At 46.0% G+C, this 22,901-nt stretch overlaps 1 protein-coding gene across 2 annotated transcripts in view; it reads right to left on the reverse strand.

Moving 5' to 3' along the window:
* Window positions 1-22,901, reverse strand: part of SHROOM3 (shroom family member 3) — a 246,454-nt gene that overhangs the window by 44,778 nt on the left and 178,775 nt on the right. The gene's annotated exons all lie outside the window — the stretch shown is intronic.

Consider the following 22,901-nt stretch of genomic DNA (forward strand, 5'->3'; position numbering starts at 1 on the left):
CTCCAGCACTCCAGCAGGGGTGCAGGGCCGGGGGCTGTATCACATGGCTCCTGGAAACTGCAGCATGGCCCTGCTGTGGCTCCTAGGCATTCCAATGGCCCCCTCCAGCACTCCAATTGGAGCTGATGGGGCAGCGTGCAAAGCCGCCTGGCTGTACTTCCCCGTAGGAGCTGGAGAAGGGACATGCCGCTGCTTCCAGGAGCCGCTTGAGGTAAGCGTGCTCAGGGCCTGCACCCCTGCCCTAGCCCCATCCCTGATCCCTCTCTCACCCTCCGAACCCCTCGGTCCCAGCCCAGAGCACCCTCTTACATCCCAAACTCCTCATCCCCAGCCCCACCCCAGATCCCACCCTGCCTAGCTGGAACCCTCACCCCCCCCGCACCCCACTCCTCCACCCCAGCCCGGAGCCCCTCCTGCACCCTGAACTCCTCATTTCTGGCCCCACCCCAGAGCCCGCACTCCCAACCAGAGCCCTTACCCCCTCCCGAACCCCAACAAGAATTTTAGTTATAAACTGGGGACGCATCAGTTGGAAGTAACGGAGGAGGAGAAGGACCTTGGAGTATTGGTTGATCACAGGATGACTATGAGCCGCCAATGTAATATGGCTGTTACAAAAGCTAATGCAGTTTTAGGATGCATCAGGAGAGGTACTTCCAGCAAAGATAAGGAGGTGTTAGTACCGTTATACAAGGCACTGGTGAGACCTCATCTGGAACTGTGTGCAGTTCTGGTCTCCCATGTTTAAGAAGGATGAATTCAAACTGGAACAGCTTTAGAGACGGGCTACAAGGATGATCCGAGGAATGGAAAACCTGACATATGAAAGGAGACTCAAAGAGCTTGGCTTGTTTAGCCTATCCAAAAGAAGGTTGAGGGGGAATATGATTGCTCTTTATAAATATATCAGAGGGATTAATATTAGGGAGGGAGAGGAATTATTTAAGCTTAGCACCAATGTGGACGCAGGAACAAATGGATATAAACTGGACACTAGGAAGTTTAGACTTGAAATTAGACGAAGGTTTCTAACCATTAGAGGAGTGAAGTTCTGGAACAGCCTTCCAAGGGGAGTAGTGGGGGCAAAAGACATATCTGGCTTTAAGACTAAGCTTGATAAGTTTATGGAGGGGATGGTATGATGGGATAGCCTAATTTTGGCAATTAATCTTTGATTATCAGCAGGTAAGTATGCCCAGTGGTCTGTGATGGGATGTTAGATGGGTTGGGATCTGAGTTACTACAGAGAATTCTTTCCTGGGTGGTGGCTGGTGAGTCTTGCCCACATGCTCAGGGTTTAACTGATTGCCATATTTGGGGTCGGGAAGGAATTTTCCTCCAGGGCAGATTGGCAGAGGCCCTGGAGGTTTTTCGCCTTCCTCTGCAGCATGGGGCACAGGTCATTTGCTGGTGGATTCTCTGCAGCTTGAGATCTTCAAACCACAATTTGAGGATTTCAGTAACTCAGACATAGGTTAGGGGTTTGTTATAGAAGTGGATGGATGAGATTCTGTGGCCTGCTTTGTGCAGGAGATCAGACTAGATGATCATAATGGTCCCTTCTGACCTTAAAGTCTATGAGTCTATAACCCCAATTTTGTCAACATTCATGGCCCACCATACAATTTCTATTTCCAGATGTGGCCCTCGGGCCAAAAAGTTTGCCCACTCCGGTCTACACAGACAAGACAAAAGTTACAAGAAAGGAAAGGTTATCCCCATTTTACAAATGAGGCCTTAGGACATTAAGTGACTGACCCAACGTCACAGTGGAAGTCTGTGACAGAGCCAGGAACTGACCACTGACCTCCTGTCTCTGAGGCTAGCACCTTAACCACAAGAACATCCTTCTTTCCTGTAAGAGGAGCAGGAGCTGCGTTGCAGAGCTGAGGAACTTAGCTTGGGTGAACACTATTTCTTCTTGTTTTAAGGCTGTATTGCAAGCTAGCTTTGCTAAGAGCAAAACCATTGATCTTACGCTGGCAGACAAGTCCTACCTTCATGGAATGATGGCGAGATAGAAAGGTCTATCCATAGTTCAACGTTCGTCCAATCAGATTAACACACAAAGGGCTAGCCCACCCCATCAAAACCAACACAGATGATTATTAATGATGGCTATTCTTTTAGCAGAGAAAATAAAATCTCTCGAAACACTGGGTGTTCTGAATGATTCTAATTTTCACAGTCAAATGTGAGTCCGGTTTACAGTCACCTCTCTGCTAATATAAGGAAAACACTGCATAAAAATCTGTATGAGACGCATGCTCTTTCCCTGTCTTTCCTTCCCTCCTGCCTAGCCCCGAGGAGAGCTACAGACTAAGATGGAGAGTAATTGTCCCTTGTTCTACATTTAATAGGCTTCAGTCTGAGAGCACATGCCAACATATGAAGCTTTAGATATTTCGGATGGCTTGGATTCCATTCCTGTGAGAGGCCAGCCTTCTTTGTATCCATTTAAATCCTCCCCTTCCAATCCCCTCTCCCCTGCAAGCCCCTCACGTGTCAGGCAAGAATTTTAAGTCTCACATTGCAGATGAGATATACCAGGGAAGCAGCAGCACTTTCACCTAGATTGAGGAATTTCATTGGTCCAGAACTAGACAGAATGGCCTGCTTCCTCCGTCTGCTTATCTGTGTCTGCATTTTACCCCAAATCCTGCCGTAGCTGCCTTGTTTTAAAACCAAATCTCACTCTACTTTGCCTCTCACCCAGTGTGACCGTGTCCTACTCCCCTCTGTATAAACCTCTGGGGAACCTTGTGGGTAGGCGTAAGGGGGCATTATTTAGCAACTGAGACAGTGGGGCCTCACAGTTACTCAATGCACATACAAAACAATACAAACTGATGGACCAATGCCAAACAAAATAGATCTCCCTCTGTATAAAGCCAACCAGATTCCTCTCAGGAAAAAGCCTTCATGAATACTGGGAGCCAAATTTCTCATGTTACACCAGTGACATGTCACTGAAGCCAATGGCTCCACTTCACCTCTTGCACCAGTTTCATCAATATAGTTACTATTACTCCTGATTTATGCCTGTGTGGGAGAAGATTATTTCAGTGCAGGATAGAGCAGAGAGAAGAGAACTGGGCTCGATAAGATTAAACTTAACCTCTTTTTTGAAAAAAATAAATATTATTGCTTATATTGCAGGAGTGCCTAGAGGACAGAAGTGATGAAGTGAGAATTCTTCATCATGTTTTGTATGAATAGTCTGTGTGCCTCAGTTTCCCCCATGTGCTGCATGGTTAACTAGGTGGGAGGAAAAGGTTGTGTACCCTTTGCAAAGCTCCAGGTATGACTGATGCCTGGCTGTCTGGGCCTAACCCCATGCTATGAAGAGTCTCAGAAGACAATTGCTCGGACTTTTGGTACCTAGCAAATAACAACTGTGGAAGATCCACCCCTCTGCAGAAAGCCAGCCTGGTTTGACCAGTTGGAGAACAAAAGGCTAGGAAGAGGGCCAGGTGACAATGTTTGCCTGGGAACAAGGACAAAGGACTGAGGAGGGGCCAGCCGGGGGTTGTTAAGTGTGGGTTGCTGGAAGCAGGAAAAGCTTCTGGACTTGGATTAAGAAAGTGTGTGGCCAAGTCGAACCGTTAAAGCTTCAGGAACCACCCCAATAAACTCTGATTCCACTCGCAATAAATAAATAAATAAATAAATTAAGAAAGTGTCACAGGAGAGCTCTGGGTTCTGAACTGACCCAGATGGCCTATGCTGTAACTGTCTGTTCTCTGTGACAACCAAGGACTTTTGACGCTGCGTTCCAGACATCTAATACGCTCTTCTGCTTTTACAGCGCTGTCTGGGAGTCACTCCAGATAAAGGAAACTGGAGGTGCATTGTGTAAGTCTCCCTCCGGGGTCCAATCCAGGTGGACTTGCTGCAGGGAGCTCACGGCATAAAGCAGGTGTGCGGAAGGCTCTGAGTTTCAGTCCCAGGAGCTGTGAAGCCATGGGTTTTCCCCAGTGAGTGTGACCCTGAGGGGGCTGATGCATTGAAGGAGCTCTCCCAGGGACCAGACCTGTGGATCCATGACAACAGGGCCCCAAAATGTCAAGCTCTTTGCAAACATACAGCAAAGAAATGGCCCCTACTCTGCAGAGCTTACACATCTGCTCTACTTGTTTCTAGACAGAGCTGCTCTTGGGGGGATCTTTGTTACAAGTGAGACATGGAAGCATCTGAGAAATCTATTCTTGCAAGATTTCCAACACCCTTTGGCGGACCTCAGCAGATCAGAAAAGCCCTCAGCTGATTGACGCTGATTGGTAACTTGTCTCAAAAATGAGGACCTTGACCCTGCATTTTTTGTGTACTCAAAATTCCCACTGATTTCAGTAGCTTTGGGCACATACAAAATGTAGAGATTTGGTCTCTTTGGTGGTTTGCTATCACTAGTGCAAAGCAGGATATACAGCTATACTATTGCACTGATACTAGGCCAAATCCTAGGTCCTGTAATTCTGCAGAGGAGAGCCTAGCTCTGGTAGAGAAGCAGTGTGGCCAGCCAAAAACCACAAGTGAGCCTTCCCTCGCTCCATGAGACAGGCTTAAAATACTTGGAATTTAAGAATGACCCATTTTGGGTTCTTTTCATTTGCCTGGTGGGGTTGGAGCCTTCAGGAGGCAGTCAGGCCATGGTTTCAGGCCTTTCTTGGCAACCATGAGAACAGAAATGTACTGTGTTTATTAACAAAAGCTGAGAGTCTCCTACAATCACATGACTCCAGGAGTTGGGGTTTTAAGAAAAACACCAAATATTGCAAAACTCATGCTCAAGTTATGAGAGCTGGCAAGTGGCAATACTGGAGAAGAGAGAGCACCACTTCCACCCAACATCCCTCCGAGCACCGGTCGCTTCTTCCGTGGGAGTGAACGGGGCTGCCTAACTACAGAATAGCTCTTCAGCTGCTCCCCAGGAAGCCAGTTCCCCCAGGAACTGCTTAGCATCCCTGGGTGCTCATACTGGCCAGGCTGTGGGGTTGTGGCCAGGTTCCTCCCCATGCAGCAGCAGGGTCAGGATGTGGCCCATCGGCTGCCATTTTGGCCTGACACAACCGTGCAGAGTGGATACAGAGAAGCAGCAATTTTATTTCTAATCCTTCATTAGTCAACCCATGGAAACAGTAACCAACCATCAGCTCATCTTCACTCTATGGCAAAGGGGAAGATAGACCCTGGTGTAACGAGCTGTCTCATTCTGGGGAGATGGCGGGATCCAACTGAAATGTTAATAGTCTCAGGACATGCACTTGTCCTTAGCTCTGGGGAAAATTCTGACATCACTACTCAGGGCCTGATTCTCAGTTACACTTTAGGCCCCTCTGGTAGTGTAAAGAGGCCTTAAAGTGAGTTTAACTAATTTATGCCATTTGAAGTCCCCAGGGGCGGCAAAATGCCTAGTCGCGGGACCAGCGGACCCTCCGCAGGCAAGCTGTCGAAGGCAGCCTGCCTGCCTCCCTCGCGGCGCTGGCAGAGCACCCCCCACAGCTTGCCGCCCCAAGCATGTGCTTGGCGTGCTGGGGCCTGGAGCCGCCCCTGGAAATCCCCGCCTTGCACTGCCAGATTGGTGGAGAGTGCGTTTAGCAATAGCCTACCCGAGCTAACTTGAATCCAGCTAGCCCAGATAACAGTAGCAGTGAAGCCAACGCATGCTCCAACATGAGCAGTACAACCCAGCACAGGCCCTGGGGAAAATACACTGCTCACGAGCCCACCCTGGAGCCTGTGCTGTCGTTGCTGCTGTTGTTACCCACACTAGCTGGGGCAGGCTAGCCTGTGCCCAGCATTTAGCAGCATACACATACGCCTTAGTGTAAATGAGAAATACTCATTAACTACAGCGGGAACATTCGGCACCAACCCGTTCTGGGAGTTCGAAGTAAATATATTCCTAGTGTCCAGTATGTGGCACAGAAATGGAAGGATCAGCACCAAACTTTTCGGAAACACCAACAAGTGCTCTTCGGTAAAATAACTTTCCATTTTTCTTGTGACAATGCACTCCATATGCTTTATGAAAATATGCTTATAAACACGAATATGTCATCACTAGAATATGCTTTATGCAAAACGTCCCTTGTAAGGCATCATTACAAAGCTTATAATCTACTGAGTGTGGTCATCCTATTTGTATGTATGTATCATTCCTGTATCAGAAGCTAGAAATATGAAGTATAACTCTGAGGTCCTATTGTAATTCTGCAAAGTGTGGGCCATTAATGGTGGTTTAGAATCTTGATGGCTCCCATTGACTAGGACAACTGGTTGTAGATGTTCCTGTGTACATGTAGGCCAGCCCCTGGGTAATGAAGAATGAGGTCTTACAGTGACATGTGACTATGTCACCTGATAATGAAATCCATCTTAAAACTGGTACTTTTCCATTTAGAAGGAGGCCCCAGAGAGACAAAATATTCCCGCCTTGTGCCAAAGCTATAAAAGGGAGTGGAAGAGAACAAAGGGGGCGGCCAATCATGAGAACACCCGTTTTTCACCTAAGATGTCTGCTGGAACTAACAAAGACCCTACCAGGAGAAAGGATTGGGCCCAGACTAGGAAGGAATCAAGTCTGTGAAAGAAGTTTATTGGAACATCTCAGAGGGTTAGATTTTACCTGTAAACAGTTTCTTAATGTATTAGGCTTAGACTTGTGTGTTTTTGCTTTATTTTGCTTGGTAACTTACTTTGTTCTGTCTGTTATTACTTGAAATCACTTAAATCCTACTTTTTATTCTTAATAAAATCACTTCTGTTTATTATTGAACCCAGAGTAAGTGATTAATACCTTGGGGGAGCAAACAGCTGTGCATCTCTCTCTATCAGTGATATAGAGGTTGCACAATTTATGAGTTTACCCTGTATAAGCTTTATACAGAATAAAATAGATTTATTTGGGGTTTGGATCCCATTGGGAGCTGGGTGTTTGGGTGCTGGAAATAGGTGACCTGCTGAGCAGTTTTTGGGTAAAGTCTGCAGCTTTGGGGGCGTGGACCAGACCTGAGTCTGTGCTGCAGCAGGCTTGTGTGTTTAGCTCAACAAGGCAGGTTTCTGGAGTCCCAAGCTGGCAGGGAAAACAGTCTCAGAGGTAATCTAAGCACGGCAGGTAACAGTCCCAAGGGGGTCTCTGTGACTGAACCCGTCACACTTCTCCTAAATGGCAGACATCAGTTCTCCCAGTCTACACGATATCTGCACTAACGCAGCTCAGATTCAGCTCTAAGTCAAGCCCTTCCCCTCCTCTCCCTTCCGTTAATCTCCTCAGCAGTCATGGAAAAGAGAAAGACAGGGGACTGAGAAACCGTTACAGTGACTATTGTGCATCTAACTGCCGAGGGGAAGAAGAGTAAGTAGCTAGCAGCCATAAAGGTCAGAGGAGCACATGCTTTCCTCACCACTGTAATAGAAGCACCGTGATTTTTTGTAATGGTTTTACAAACATGTTGGAAAAGCAAAAGACACTATGGATTCCCACCGCTGCTATGCCCAAAGTCCTTTTCTGGTCACTTCCAATGTATTCCCATATGTATCCACCAGTGGCCAAATTTACAGATCAGCAGCTAAGTGGTGCCTATCTGGAGTGTTCCTCCTAATACACAGTTGTTGTATTTACTTCACAGAGACAAGAAAAAGTAGTTAGTTCCTGCACAGGATCTGGGGTTGTTGCTGAAGAAAACACAAAAGAGATTTATTGGGCCTTGCACTCTTTGGCCTGGTCTACATTGGGGGTGGGGTGTCGATGTAAGATACGCAACTTCAGCTACGGGAATACCATAGCTGAAGTCGACGTATCTTATTCCGACTTACCTTCCGTCCTCACGGCGTGGGATCGACAGCCACGGCTCCCCCATCAACTCCGCTACCGCCGCTCACTCTGGTGGAGTTCCGGAGTCAACGGGGAGCACGTTCGGGGATCGATATATCGCGTCTTGATGAGACGCAATATATTGATCCCTGATAAATCGATCGCTACCCGCCGATATGGCAGGTAGTCTAGACATACCCTTAGAATGCTATCATGTGCTACACTGCATTTGGTATTACAAACCCACTGAAATACTGAAAGATCTTCAAGAGACAAGGTGGGTGAGGTAATATTTTCTATGGACTGACTTCTGTTGGTGAAAGAGACAAGCTTTCAAGCTACAGAGAGCTCTTCCGGCTCCAGAAAGTGTGTCAAAGCTACATACAAGTGGGTGCAGATTGTTTAGCGTAATTAGTTAACATATTCTAAGAGATCATTCGAGGTGAAGTGCCCCATTAACACCTCTGCAGTCACAGGACAAAAAATGAGGGTTAGTTGGTGACAGACTGTCCTAATAAGCCATAAATCCAGTGTCTTTATTAAACCATGGTTTTTAGTGTCTAGCAAAGAGATGAATTTAAGCTCCCAGGCTCGTCTTTTGAAGGTGTTGTGCTGATTTCTTTTGAGCAGGAGGATTGAGCAGGAGGTCAGATATAGAATGATCACTTCATGAAAAGCACTCACCCATGGGTGATAGAAAAATGATAAAAGACAAAAACATCCCATGTGATCATCAGTTAATAAATAACACAATGAATTAAACCTCACAAATGCTGCCAAATACCTAAGAGATAGGGATCATTCGATCATTAAAATGCAGATGCCTCTGAGATGCCTCTGAGAGCGGCTGGTTAGCAGCATACAGTAACACCGCATGACCTTTCAGGACAGGACGTGAAGAAGAATATCCTGCCCAGGTGAATATGCAGGGGGAATTGCAGATAGGCAGACAATTGCTAGCTAAATGGACAGTAGGGTTAACACACCTACTCTTACAAAAGGTGCTACAGAATCTTTACATCTCAGGTCTTGCTTTGACATGTCTCCCGACAGATGGAAACTTCCCACAGCACCGCAATCCCATAGCAATCCTCGACACCGCACTGAATCCAGCGGCCTGGCCAGTTACTCCGTAGTACGTTCACTCTCTAGGAAGGTTCTTTACGAACATGATACCTGGCTTTTCTTCCCTTTTCCAGTTTACAATGGAAATAGTTACCTCAGTGCAGGGCATAAATCAGCCAAATACCTTGTGCCTGGACTGTCATTGCTCAGCTCAAGGCCCACAAGTCGCTTTCTCACCTTCTTTACAGCAAGAATATTAAATCTCCACAAGGGAGCAGGGTCCGCTTCCCTCCCTCAGAGTGCCCTGGCAGACAGACTAGCAGGCCACTTCCACTTAAATTACAGTACCCGGCAAACAGCCTCACAGTTACATAGTTTAAAAAAACAAACCGCAGCGACCATCTCGGAAAAGCACAATCCTGCAGTTGTCCTTTTTCTGTCACCCAGATATAACAGCGTTTCTAAGGCGAGCTGCGTCTATGTAACATCCCTCTACCCCACTTGAAGTTGGCAGCGGCACCCAAAATATTTTCTTTTCTGCAAAGTTCTTGTCGAACTGTTAAATGTTATTTATACTGGCTGCTCCCATTGTGCCTTTGGTATTTAATGCTGCACACGTTAACTACTCGCTGTACAAAGACTTTCTGTCCAGCCGTTCCTTAGCTTAGGTGTATGGCCCTTTTGCTCCTCACTTAACACTTGCTCAGCCATCAGCGAAAGAATACTGCAGTGTTATACATTAAAGCCAAGACTTCTAAAATTAGGAGTCGGAAGTTAGTCTCCTAACTCCATTATTAAGGACATAAGTAAGTAAAGTTCTGAGCCCCCAGCAGCTCCAGCTGACTTCAGTGGAAGCTGCAGGGCTCCCAGCACTTCTGAAAATCAGATCACTTATTTAGGAGCTAAAACAAAGGTTTAAGAGCCTAATTTTGCCTTAATAATACAAAACACTACCCCCTGCATTAGCGGTACTGAAGCAGTTTGGGTCAATTCTGTAGAATACTGAAATACTCTCTCTCTACATATATAAGGGATACAGTCTTACAGCACTAAACCTTTAAGAATTTTGTATACTTCAAGGATGCCTAATTGGAATGTATTGAAGAGGGAATATCCCTCTTTATCTCCTTTCCTACAGGATACAGACCTAGGTTTTGGAGTCATCTTTCTTGTAATCTCTTTAGAACAGAGGTGGGCAAACTACGGCCCACGGCCCACATCCGGCCTGCCCCCGGCCCCATCCCTGCTGTTCCCCCTTCCCTGCAGCCTCAGCTCACTGCGCCACTGGTGCAATGCTCTGGGTGATGGGGCTGCGAGCTCTTGTCCAGCAGCGCAGCTGCAGAGCCATGGCCTGACCTGGTGCTCTGTGCTACACGGTGGTGTAGCTGGTTCCAGCCGGGCGGCGCAGCTGCCTGACCCGGTGCTCTGTGCTGCGCGGTGTGTGGCTGGCTCCAGCTGGACGGTGACGCTGCCTGTCCTGGTGCTCTGGGCGGTGCGGCTGTAGCGCTGCCAGCCACCGGTGCTCCAGGGAGCCCAGTGAGGGGGCATGGAACGGGGGGGTTGGATAGAGGGAAGGGGTCGCTGGGGGGCAGTCAGGAATGAGATGAGGGGTTGGAAGGGATGGCAGGGGGCACTCCGGGGTGCAGGGTCTGGGGGTGGTCAGGAGACAGGGAGGGGTGGATAGGGCAGGGGTCTTGGGGGGGCCATCAGGGGGCGAGAAGCAGGGGGGATTGAATGGGGGGCCGGGCCACGCCTGGCTGTTTGGGGAGGCACAGCCTCCGCTAACTGGCCCTCCATACAATTTGGGAAACCTGATGTGGCCCTCAGGCCAAAAAGTTTGCCCGCCCCTGCTTTAGAACACTGGTTTCCCTCATCCATTTCTTTCCCCTTTCTCAAATAGCTATAGGGTTTTTCAATGAAAAAAAGATTTAACACCCTCACTCCACAGATAGTCTTATTCGATAAAACCCTGGCCCCACTGAAGTCAATGGGAGTTTTGCCATTGACTTCAATGGGGCCAGAATGTCACCCAATGAGCTATTTGTGGAATAAGGTATTATTCATCATGACAAAGGTATCAGAATCTGTAGATGCTTTTTTAAAGTTAAAGCTGACATGTCTACCCTTTTTTGGTCATTCATTAGACCCTTCATAAAATACACTAAAATCTTTATAAGAAATCAACCTTATTAGGCAATCTTCTGTTTTAAGAGACTGCCACTTTAGTATCCACAGCGTACTGGGCCAGATCCTCAGGTGATATCAATCAGTATAGCTCCAGTAAAGTCAATGGAGCTATGCCATCCTGACCGAAGACCCTGGTCCACTGAGGACCAAGACTCCAATTTTATTAGAAGACCACCTCAATTAGGCAAGTTTCTCTTTGTACGTATTGCACTATCTCTGCAGTCCATCACTCATTGCCTGTTTCTAAACAACGCTTAAAGATTTCGCCATCTTTTACCACTTCCTTTAGATTTCTGAGATGGATCTTGTGTGGCCTCAGATTCATAATAGCCCTTAATCAACTCCCCCAGAACATGTAGTCTGTTTTTAGCATTTGATATCTTTCATCCTCCCTTTACCTCCACCAACAGACCTTCCTTTCTGGAGAATTCATTGAATGTTTTAGTAACATCCACCTCTTCTGTCCATAAATTACTCTGACCTCCTCCTAAAGGCTTGTCTGTGTCCTGCACTGACCTCTTGTTACCTACATACTTGAACAGTTCTTATTATTTATCTTAACCTCTCGGGCACTTTGCCTTTCAGTCCCATCTGTTTTGCTTTCTTTATCATTATTTACAATCTCTGCACTCCATCCTGCATTCTCTCCGGTCCTTTTGTGTACCTGATATTTTCCATCTCTCTCTCTCTTATATCTATTTCTTTAATGTAGTTTTGGTGTGTCTGTGTATTTTATTGCCAGACATTATACATAATTCTTGGAAACACATTTATTTCTCTCTGAACACTTTCTGTTGGTCCTCTGTGCTCACTCTCCTTCCATCGCTTTTGTTCAAATGATTTCCTCCAACACTCCCTGTATCCACTTTCAGAATTTCACTGCTAACACTCTGCACCATGTTTGGGTCTGTCCATTGTTTTTAGATTACAGTGGACCTCAACCAAACCCTTGGCTCTCAATACTCCTAATTATTACAGTGTTGCCAACTCTCGCAATTCTATTGTGAACTTTGTGCTCTATATTATTTTCCTTAAATCCCTAGCTCCTGGAGTCAACTGATTACAAGAAAAGCCTGGGTTTTGTTTAAAAAAGAAAGGAGGAAGTTTCCAGGTATTACAGTCACAGAAATAAGTTTGAAAACGAGATCTCTAAGGGTTCAAAAACCAATAGGCAAATAAAATAATTCCATTTATTAATTTTTCAAATTTAATTATTTTTAAGCCAATTTCTTAATTTTGGGGGCCTGACATGTTTATTTTTAATGTTTGGGGTTGACAATACTGTTAACGATAAATGGTATCGTGCAGGGCTTACATTTCACTACAAAAATTTGCACAAAGGCTGGAACTTCTTACACTGGGTGGAAAGTGAAGGTAGCAATCGGCCATGTGACTAGTAACAAAAACTTGTCCTCTCCAGTTCCACTGAACTCTTCGGGCATTTTCTTGTATATTCTAATTGAAAAACCCCAAACACTGAAACATTAAATGATCTGGCTACAAACAAGAAAATGACACTCCCATCTGACATGCCCACCAGAGGAAGGAAGTGAAGGGGTTAAGGCTCCCTTTCTATCCTTATCATGCCCTGTGGTGCTGGGTTGCTGTTACATAATGTCACACATTGTCCTGAAATCCCTGCCCCAGCAGCCCTGGGCTCAGCCAGTGAGATAAGGGCAGTTGTTTGGCTTGAATTCTGATACCTCATATTGCAGGCTTAAGGCCAGCTCTCAAAGGGACAGTTGTCAGCTAGTGAAACATTTATTTCCCTTGGTGAATGTAAATGTCCCCAGGATGAAAATCCTCTATCTCATGGAAAGTGGAATTGATCTCTTCCTCTTCTGCACTATTCCTGACTGTTTTCATGGTTGACAATATTTAAATAAAGGGCTAACCCTATAGTCCTGTGGTTTGAACCAGACATTACCATGTGAGACACACTCTATTCACTCTTGCTCTCCGGCATGCATGTTGTAGATATCACTGCGCTCCACTGGGTGGAAAGCCAGTGCTGCTCAAGCATCTGTCATTTGGTTCCTGCTGCGGCTGGTCCAAAAATAGCACATAATCCATACTGCTGGCACAGGCAACAGAGAATCTCCTTGAGTTTAAGTGGTCATGTCCTGTGGTTTGAGAGCACAGGATCCTGAGTCCTATTCTGGATGCTGTGCGTGTGGCTTAGCTGATAACAGCAATGCCTGTATAAGTGTAGCCCAGGATTCAATACACTGTGCTGGCAGGACCTGTGAGTTCAATACACTCTGCTAACTCTGCCCTAGAACCCTGCACATCAGCTCCAGGGGTTAAGGAGTCCCTCATGTCACTATGCAGCGTGGCTTGTGGCCAAACTAAAAGTAGCAGTGATATGCTCCTGTGCTCAGATCCTGATATGCAAGTTCAGAAAAGTGCTGAATGGAGCATTCTGCAGCCAGCTGGAGGCAGGAGAGCCTGTGGGAAGATGCGAGGAGTTGAAGAAAAAATCCTTCTTAAGATCCATCCTCCTTAAAACAGGAATATTTTTTTAAAAATTGAGATTTGTATAAATCACAGTAGCATCTGCAGTTACGTTCGCGAGGAGAGAATTACAGGGGCTAAGGCTCCTCATGCTAGGCAGGGCATAAGATGATCACCAGCTAGAGTCAAGAAGAGAAATTTCTAGGGAACTGTAGACAGGGCTGCCTGGTGGGGCGGCGGGGGGGTGGTGGTGGTTAGTGGAGCAATTTGCCCCAAGCTCTGGGCCTTCATTCTTCAGCGACAATTCGGCGGCAGGTCTTTCCCTCCAAAAGGGACCCACCGCTGAATTGCCGCCGAAGAACTGGCCCTGCCCCAGCCCCCCTGAATCTCTCTGTGGTGCTGACTGTAGAGCACAGTTCGGTAAATTATGGGGGACAAGGGCAGAGATTATGCCACTCTCAGTGTGTAGGCCACCATTGGAGACAGATTAAAAGATTAGAGGTCACTGGGCTACCCTGATATGGGAATTCCTAAATAATAAAGTCACAGATTGAACAATCTGTTGCATTTATCCTAAGGGCTCCTTGCTGGCAGTGCAAAGCCCATGGTGTTGAAACACAAGAAGAAACAAGGGAGAAGGAGAAGCCAGCTGAAATGAATTACATGTCTCTCCCAGCAAGGTGGTTTCTTTTAAACAACCAGAAACTAGACTTCTGTGAAAAAGAACCACCACAGTCGCCCTGCAGAGCAAAGGCAGAGAAATGCACACTGACCTTCAGCTCTGCAGGGGGAAGGCTGTAGAGAGAAGTGGCTGGATTTTGATCATGCAATATTATTTAATCTCAAAGGTTTCTAGCATTTTTTTTAGTATTAGATTGGATCTATTTTAGTTGATCTGACCCCAGTCCCCCCTGCTCTGTTCACATGCACACACACACAAACACACATGGAAATAAAGATGCTTCACCTCTATACCTGTTTGCAAGCAGAGAACTGAATGAGGGATTTTCTCTCATTTGGGGAAAATGGGTTCCTCGCTAAATTTGGCTTTGGCTGAGGGATCTTTGAGAAAATGAACTCCCTCTTTGTTCGGGAGAGAGACCTAATCTTCACTTGGCCCCGGGGGATTATCGGGTACTTAGAAAGGCGCTCACATGCACATTTTTAGCTTGTGCCAACAGCATTTGTGTCCACAATATCCAGACTTCATTCTGCTCTTTAGGTTAGATAATAGGCATTCCACAGCGTTTAACTGCACTCAGACCTTGGACCTAGAGATTTTCATTCTTTAAAAATACCCTAAATTGCTGCTTTCTGAAATGACTGACACGGTTTTGCATTATTGGTTGTTCTTTCTGTGAATTTAGTGCTATGAAAGCCATGGGCTCAAAGCCCTGGTGATTTAAGTCCCTTATTCATCCACAGAACAGGCCATGGAAGCAGAAAGATGCCCATCCGGCCTGCCAATGGGACTTAACCTTGACGGAAAGGAATTACCTGTAGGGCTGAAAAGGTAGCTCACAGCAGACTTCCCAACAGACCCACTTTGACCCCCTCCTGTCCCACTTGTTGCCTGAAGGGACAAAATGGTCAGTTTGCCCTGGGACCTTGTTTGAGAGGGTCCCCAAACCAAGTAGCATTGCAACCTGGTGCACAGCATCATGCATGTTTGGTCTGGATGCCCCTTAGACTCTGTCTACGGAGGGGCAGCTGGGCCAAAGTTGAGTGGCACTCCCACCCTGTGCACCAGGTTGCAGTGCCAGTCAAATTTGCCCATTTGCCCTTCTTCTCCATCTACAGGGAAGCAAATGGGCCAAACCTGATTGGTGTCGTGTCCTGTTTTAGCCACTTGAAATGTTGGGAGATATAGTTCAAAGTTTTCCTGGCCAGTCAACACCTGGCATCTTTGTTAAGAGCTCAGAGCTGGCTTTTATGACTCCTGTCACTAGACTGGGACCACCAAACTATCTGATTATAGTTTATTATTTCTATCACAGCAGAACCAAGCGGCCCCAATCTAGCATTGAGGCCCTGTTGCGCTCATAGACACATATAATAACCAGATGGTCCCTGCCCCGAAGAGCTCACAGTTAAAATAACATAAATGTTAATCTAAAAATGCTAAAAATGTCAATTTCTATGTTTCTAAAACTTGAATTTATGAACATTCAAAATTCTAAAATATCTCAAGCTTTCATGTAGGCCATCAGCTGGTGGTAATTTCAGCCACGAGTACAGTGGGCTGGATTCAAACTATTGACCCAAAGGAAAATTCCACTGAGCCATCCAGTTCCTGCCTTGTATTAAAGAACTGACCAATCCTGCAAATGCTGTCAGCACATGAGAAGTTCCATGGACACCTATGGGACTGCTCACGTGTTTAAAGTAAGTCTTTACAGGATTGGGGCCTAACTCTATAAAGAGATTTTTAGGATACATTTTGTATGGAAAATGACCCTAAAACTTTAGGGCCACATCAGTATAGTTCTATTGACTTCAATGGAGCTAGCCAGTTTACATCAGCTGAGGATCTCACCCATATTGCCTGTTGTGAATGAAGCACACTAGATTAAGAAAATCACAGCTGTCTTGGGTTTTCAAACAGTTCCCCAATGGAAGCTGTAGAATGTTAAGTGCAATGCATTCTCTATCTAAATCTCTCTTTGAAAGCTAAACATTTTAGTTCAGTCTGCACTAGTGGAAAGCTAAATCTGTGGGGAAAACAATTTCACTTAGTACAGTTTTAAACAGATACAGAAATACCAAGAAAGTCAATGTCCACTCTATCCCAGGCCAGGAAGTGCTGTGAATCTTATACAAGATTTCATAAACTTGCTCTTGACAGATTTCCCACAGAATTTCCCAGTTGGAGAGGCCAAGGTATGTTCAGGTACGTTTAAAACTTCAGATAAGAAGAGTTAGCATGCTAACAGGCATCCTAGAGCTACAATTGATTATAAATATGCACAGACAAATCAGACCAAATCTGAACCTCAAAACCTTTTAAGGACCGTAGCGCCATATGTCAAGCTCTCCACTGTGAAAGCCATAACATTTGGAATGGGATCTGAACTTTTCCAAATTTCAGGGGTGTGTCGATTGGGGAGTTTGGTTCACTCCATCATAGAACTAGGGGCCAGTCATAAAGCTTGAATCTGGATCCAAATTTCTCCCATGAGTAGGAGTGTTCAGATCTGGCATTTTGGCTTGATTTATTTCTCATGCAAAATAAGAACTCTGCCACGTTGATGTACATATGATCTACCTCAGAACAATAAGTAACTCATATTGCCATTTGATACAATGATTAATCTACACAGGTGAAACTAATAAAATTGTTTATGCACAATATAGCACACATTTACAGTGAGAGTCCATCTATGCAAAACTCATTCAGTTTCAATTATACCATTTGTTTCCTCATTCACGATACTGCAATGAGAGTAAAGTGCAAACTGCCTGCCAAAGGAATAGAAAATCTCCCAGCACACGCCAAGGAAGGCAGCAACAAAAGGAAACCAGGTCTCCTGAAGCAAGATGTCCCCTTTTAGGGCTGATCATAAAAATAAAATAGTCACGAAAAGAAAAGTTCATTGGGTCCAGAAGCTGAAGACACTCTAAGTTGTATTCAGACAAAGAGATTCTGTAAACAAATAATATCCTTCCACATTATTTTTTACACTTAACTTAGAACACTGGCATTTTCCAGCCAACTAAACAAATGTTTCATTAGATTAATCTGACCCAAACACCCAGTCCAGACACGTGTGAACTCTAAGTGCAGAGTTCAGATTCCAGATCTGAAATTTACAACTGGCCCTTTAAGCAAGATTTTCAGAAGGGCACAGCACAGCACAACACAGCACAACCCGGGCCAGATTTTCAAAAGTCCTCAGAATGCTGGGTGCTGAGCTTCTTTGAGAATCTGGCCATCAATGTTACAATGGGAGTTCTCAGATGCTCACCTCTTTTGAAAATTGGGCCCTGGTTGTGAAGGGTGAGCACTCAAAAAATCTGGCTGCATGTTTCCAGAACACTGACTAAAACCTCCGATCCAAATATGCCCAAAGTTTGGTGGGGGTTCGGAATCAGGATCTGAATTTGAACTCTGCAGCTGTAACCAGCTCTGCTATCTAATATGTCTCTTTGCATCTTTTCCTCAAGTGTTTTCCCATATGCTTAAATTCTAATTGCAGTAACATTAGAGTATTTGATAGGACTTAGCAACTGGCTGAGGATAATGGCTTGAAATATCTCCGCCCACGCAGGGACCAGTTCCGAGGATATGTCCCCATCCCCAGGGCTGGCTCTAGGCACCAGTGCTCCAAGCATGTGCTTAGGGCAGCACTTTCCAAGGGGCAGCACTCCAGCCTCCCCCTCCTTTTTTTTTTTTTATTTGCTTGGGGCACAAAAAGCCAGGAGCCGGCCCTGAGCAGAGGTGAACTGCAGCGATCACCGGGGGGGAGGGGGCAGAGGAACCGCTCCCCCCACAGCTTATCTCCACTCCACTGCAACCTGCTCTGCTGACTGCGCTGCCGCTCTGCTTCTCCCCCCTCCCTCCCAGGCTTCTTGTGCAAATCAGCTGTTTTGCGGCAAGCCTGGGGGAGAGGGGGGAGAAGCGGAGCGGCGGCAGCGCACCCAGGGGAGCAGGCGGAGTGGAGGTGAGCTGCGATGGTGGGGGGCGGGGGCAGGGTTGCAGGAAGTAACACTGGGGGGGGCAGAGGAACCGCCCCCCCCAGCTCACCTTCCTCTCCTCCCTCAAGCGCGCTGCTTCGATGGGAAATGCGCCGTGCTCAGGGGAGGAGACGGGGCTGGGGATTTGGAGAAGGAGTTGGAATGGGGTGGGGAAGGGGTGGAGTTGAGGCGGGGCTGGGGGCACGCAGGAAATTTTTTTTGCTTGGGGCTGCAAAAAACTTGGAGCTGACCCTGTATGTCCCTGTTCCTTAATCATACTTATTTAAACATCACCCACATCTTCTTGGGCCAAACCCTGAAGTCATTAATCAGGAGGACTCCCAATGACTTCTGCACTTTTTGATCCGACGTAAGGAGTAAAAATGACATGAGGATTCTTCCCGTACGCTTTACAGAAGGACTAGCACTCTTCAGCTCTGTGATCCACATACTGTTGGTTTACAGCCCAGACAAGGTGGGTGACCGACAGGCCTAAAACTACACTGAATACACCGATGGTTTGTAGCCCACTCAGTTCAGCAACTGAGATGGGAAATAGCTTTGCAATCCTGTGTGTTTGTTGTCCCACTGTGCTTACAGCCTCCCTGGGAGGGAAAACCACTTAGCTCCATCCTGCCTTTCTCCTGCATATGATGAGAACTATTATTACCTGTCATTCTCTCCAAACCATTGTTACCATCCCTGGGTGAAACAAAAGGTCCAAACAGAGGTAATCAAAGAGGTAATGAAGAAGAACAAAGACAGTACCTGCTGACCAAAGCTGCTTTAATATGGCAATGCTCTGCATTAATAACAGACCTAAAGGCACAATCTGCTTTCATTTTTTTAAAGGAGCATTTTACTGCAATTCAAATATCATAGAAGATGTGGCATCTTGTTGTCAATGCATAATTAACAAAGCTATAGCCCTTGGGATGTCTAACAGAGAACTACAAGAAAAACATTCTAACGGTGGAGTAAAGGAATCCACAATAGATACAACATAAGAAGGCCTTGCTCGTTTACAATTCAAACCGCAAAGCAAGGAATACACTCACTGATGCATCTTATCCCATCTGCACTGTGTTGATTGTGTGTGTGTGTGTGTATGTGTGGTGCGGGGGGGGTATGTGTGTGGGAGAAACTGCTTTTGTCAAGCATTTGGAGGTGTGCTCAGAAGTTAGGGTGGACGGTTTGCAGAGGGCTTGTTTACACAAAGTCGGGGGTTTGGGGAGCCTTCCAGGTCAGTGTTTCTCAACTTTTTCAAGCTGGCAACACTTTATTTGAAATAAACGTTCATGACTGCCTGAGCTTTTTTCTAACTGTAAGAGTAAAAAATATGCCTCAGTGAGACCAATGTTATATATCTGTTCAGATTGTAAGCTCTTCTGTTCTGTGCTTATACAACACCTAAAACAACAGAGTCCAGCTCCATGATTGGGGTTCCTAGGTGCAACCACAGCACAAATGATAAAGAATAATGATGGATTTGTGCGTGTGTTTCATTTCAACAGGTTGACAGAGAATACTTGACCTTCAAGGGTAGGATGTGCGGGGAGTGAGATTTTCTTTGCTTAGACAGCAATACAATTTTCAGTGCTTTGTGATTTCTTCACCCCCCACCCCTCACCCACACACACAGTTGCCCTTCATGACTTCCTTGGAGTTACAACCATCTAGAAATACTTTTCCAGATGAAGAGTGCAACTGAAATATTGGGTTACTGTTGTCCCTTTGAGAGGAAGCGGGGAGATCTAATGCAGAATGAGTGCCCATTTTGCAGTGGACAAACCACCTAGTGCCCTTAAGGGACAGCTGAGAATGTATAATCCCTGCAATCATTTACTTTTCTCCTTTGCTTCTTGATGTGCCCGTTCAAACAAGAGAGAGGCAACAGCATGATATATGCAAAGAAGGAAAGAACAGGTATACCACACAAGGTTCAACCTCCCACTCTCACAAAACGAGGGTGTTCAGCATCTTGAATGATGGAGCAGTCCATGCAGCAGCTGACTACAGATCACTGAAGAGCCTTTAGTCCAGCTGATTTTTAAAACAGAATACAAGTTTCCTGCAGCCATGGCCCAAACCCCTGCTACTTGGAATAGAGTTACTGCAGGCTTTGTGCTTACTGAGCCTCCTCTGATAGAAATCTGCATAGTTCCATTGAAGTCAGTGGGCAGGGAAGTCAATGGAGTTACATGGCTTGACACCAGTGGAGGATCTGGCCTGTGAGTATTTTTCATTAAAATTCAGTTTGCTCCTTGATCTCAGCTGCTGACACAGTGTCTGATGCAAGCCGTTTGGCTTCCAGTACGCTCCCAGGGGCTCCCATGACTCATTCATTCAATCTCGGTTTCTCACTCTATTTTTAGCACCTATCTGTCTTTCCCCATTCAGATTAGATATTTGAGAACAGTTTAGGGAGGGAGAAAATATGAAGTCACTCAACATTTCTGATCGCAGGAGACAAGCTGTTGGTATCTCTGACCTAGCCTATGTGTCCTGTCTCATCACAAACTCCTCTCACACAAACAGAGCAGCAAAAGAGACCACAGAAGCTGCTTCACACTTCCTCTCCTTTCCAGACAGGTAGAAACCCCAACACAAAGATCCAGCTGTGGGTGAATGGCCTCCACAGGCCAGACCTGGGCCCCATCTCGGTGAGGGGTAAACGATGGGAACTGACACAAAGGAGCTAATTTTAAAGAGGAAGCAGCAGGGAGGCGAAGGAGAGGGAGGACTGTGAGAGACAATAAAGCAATTATTCTAATTTCAACGGGGTTTCGTGTGGGCGGTATTGTAAGTGTGGAAAGGAGAAATGGGCTCAAGTCTTGTGATTAGGGCCAGGCTGAGACAGATGCATAACTTACATGGGAGCCACATACACAAGAAGCAGGTGCAGGTTTCCACAGCTCTCAGAGACTGGAAGGGACAGGTTGTCTGGAAGTTCCCCCTTCTCTATGACTTACTCCTACTGGCAAGTTAGTTTCATCATTTCTAAGCGTGAGATCCCTTTGCTGTGCACTGCCTCCAAAACCTCCAGTAATATGAACTGTAAAACTTCCCCCAAGTGTCGTGTTTCTTTCATTTTGAGTTTGGCTGGCGAGCTGATTGGTTCCATATGCAAAACCATCCTCCACTTGGGCTGAACTGGGACGCCGTTAACAGAGAACCCAAGGACTGAATGGATATGAAAATTGAGCTCTTCCCGCATCTAGAGATGATCTTTGCAGGTCACTCTCCAGGATAAGTCCTACTGAATTTAAATGGATTTCCACAGAAAGTACTCTATGGCTTACAAACTCTACAGTTAGGTCATTGGGTGGGATTTTCAAAATTACCCAAATGATTTAGGAGCACAAGTCCTATTGGCTCTCATGGGGACTTTGTTCCTAAGTCACTGAGGCACAGTTTAAAGTCCCACCCATCATCATCCTATATTAAATTCTATCAGACTTTTCCTGAAGGGCAGCCCTGATGCACATTGGCAAGGCATTGCAGGGAAAGACTTTGCTGTTACAGCCTATGTCACACCCATGCTGAGCCTCCACAGAGGGCCTCAGTCTCCAGGGCTATCAAGCTGAACCATCATCGCACAATTTAAATAAGCAGATCTACTTTACACTTGAGAGATGAAATCTCTTATCAAAATGTTTACTCCGCGATAAGATGTACGAAACAGCAGCTTTCGCTCTCAAAAAAAGAGGTTCCATCAAGAGACCGTTTGTCTCTAAGCATTGTCTTTAACTGGCCCCTTGCTCAGGATTGTCAGGGATTTGAATCCATGCTATACACAGAGTGGAATTCAGTGGTGGAATGTATAGAAATCCGAGCGTTGCTTTCCATGCCAACAGACAAAGGGTAGCAGTGTGTGTCCCTGGCCCACCCCTCCCCAGGTCCAGAGAACATTCTATTAAGAAATCCCCCCTGGACTAAATCTTGGTTGGGTCTGTCCCAAACACAGTTTCTCATTCAAGCCAACACACCAAGAGCCAGAAATGCCAAACGCTTACACCCAGTGAACTGCAAGCTAAATCCTATTAGGCAGCCATCACTGTCAATATTTATTCCTAACGATTCAGAGACAAGTTTGCTAATAAAAGGTGTCAGCTAGAGCCTGGGAGATGGAAGTGCAGCAAGACAGGCATGGGGGAAAGGGCACGACACGTTAATCAGCACCTACCCTGCAAAACCCTGACAGGAACAAGGTACTAAACTCATTAACCACTTTGGCAACAAAATCCTGGTGCATTTCATATAGCGGCTACTTTTTTCCTAGGCTACCCAGCTCCTTGCTTGAAGGTTTGTCATCTTTTAAGGCAGGCCCACTAGGCTTTTTTTCTTTCAATCGATACCAACACAACACCGAGGTGGTTACTACAGACTTGCCCTTCGCCACAGCCAGAGATAATTTGTTGACTCATGTGCTCTCTTATTTATTTACTGTAATACCTAGAGGCTCCACATCGTGCCAGGTTTTGTACAAACATATAGCAAGAGTACAAACGTTCAGTCTATATAGACAACAGAGGTGGTGGGGCGGACCCACTATCAGCCCTGTTTTGCAGATAGGGAATTGGTACACAGGGCGAGGAATCAACTTACCCACAGTCACGCAGTGTGTGGCAGGGCAAAGATCCGAACCCAGGTTCCCTGAGTCCCAGTCCAATATCTTAACCACAAAACCATCCTTTCGCTGGCA

This window comes from Gopherus evgoodei, chromosome 5 (genome assembly GCF_007399415.2).
Source record: "Gopherus evgoodei ecotype Sinaloan lineage chromosome 5, rGopEvg1_v1.p, whole genome shotgun sequence".
NCBI lineage: Eukaryota > Metazoa > Chordata > Testudines > Testudinidae > Gopherus > Gopherus evgoodei.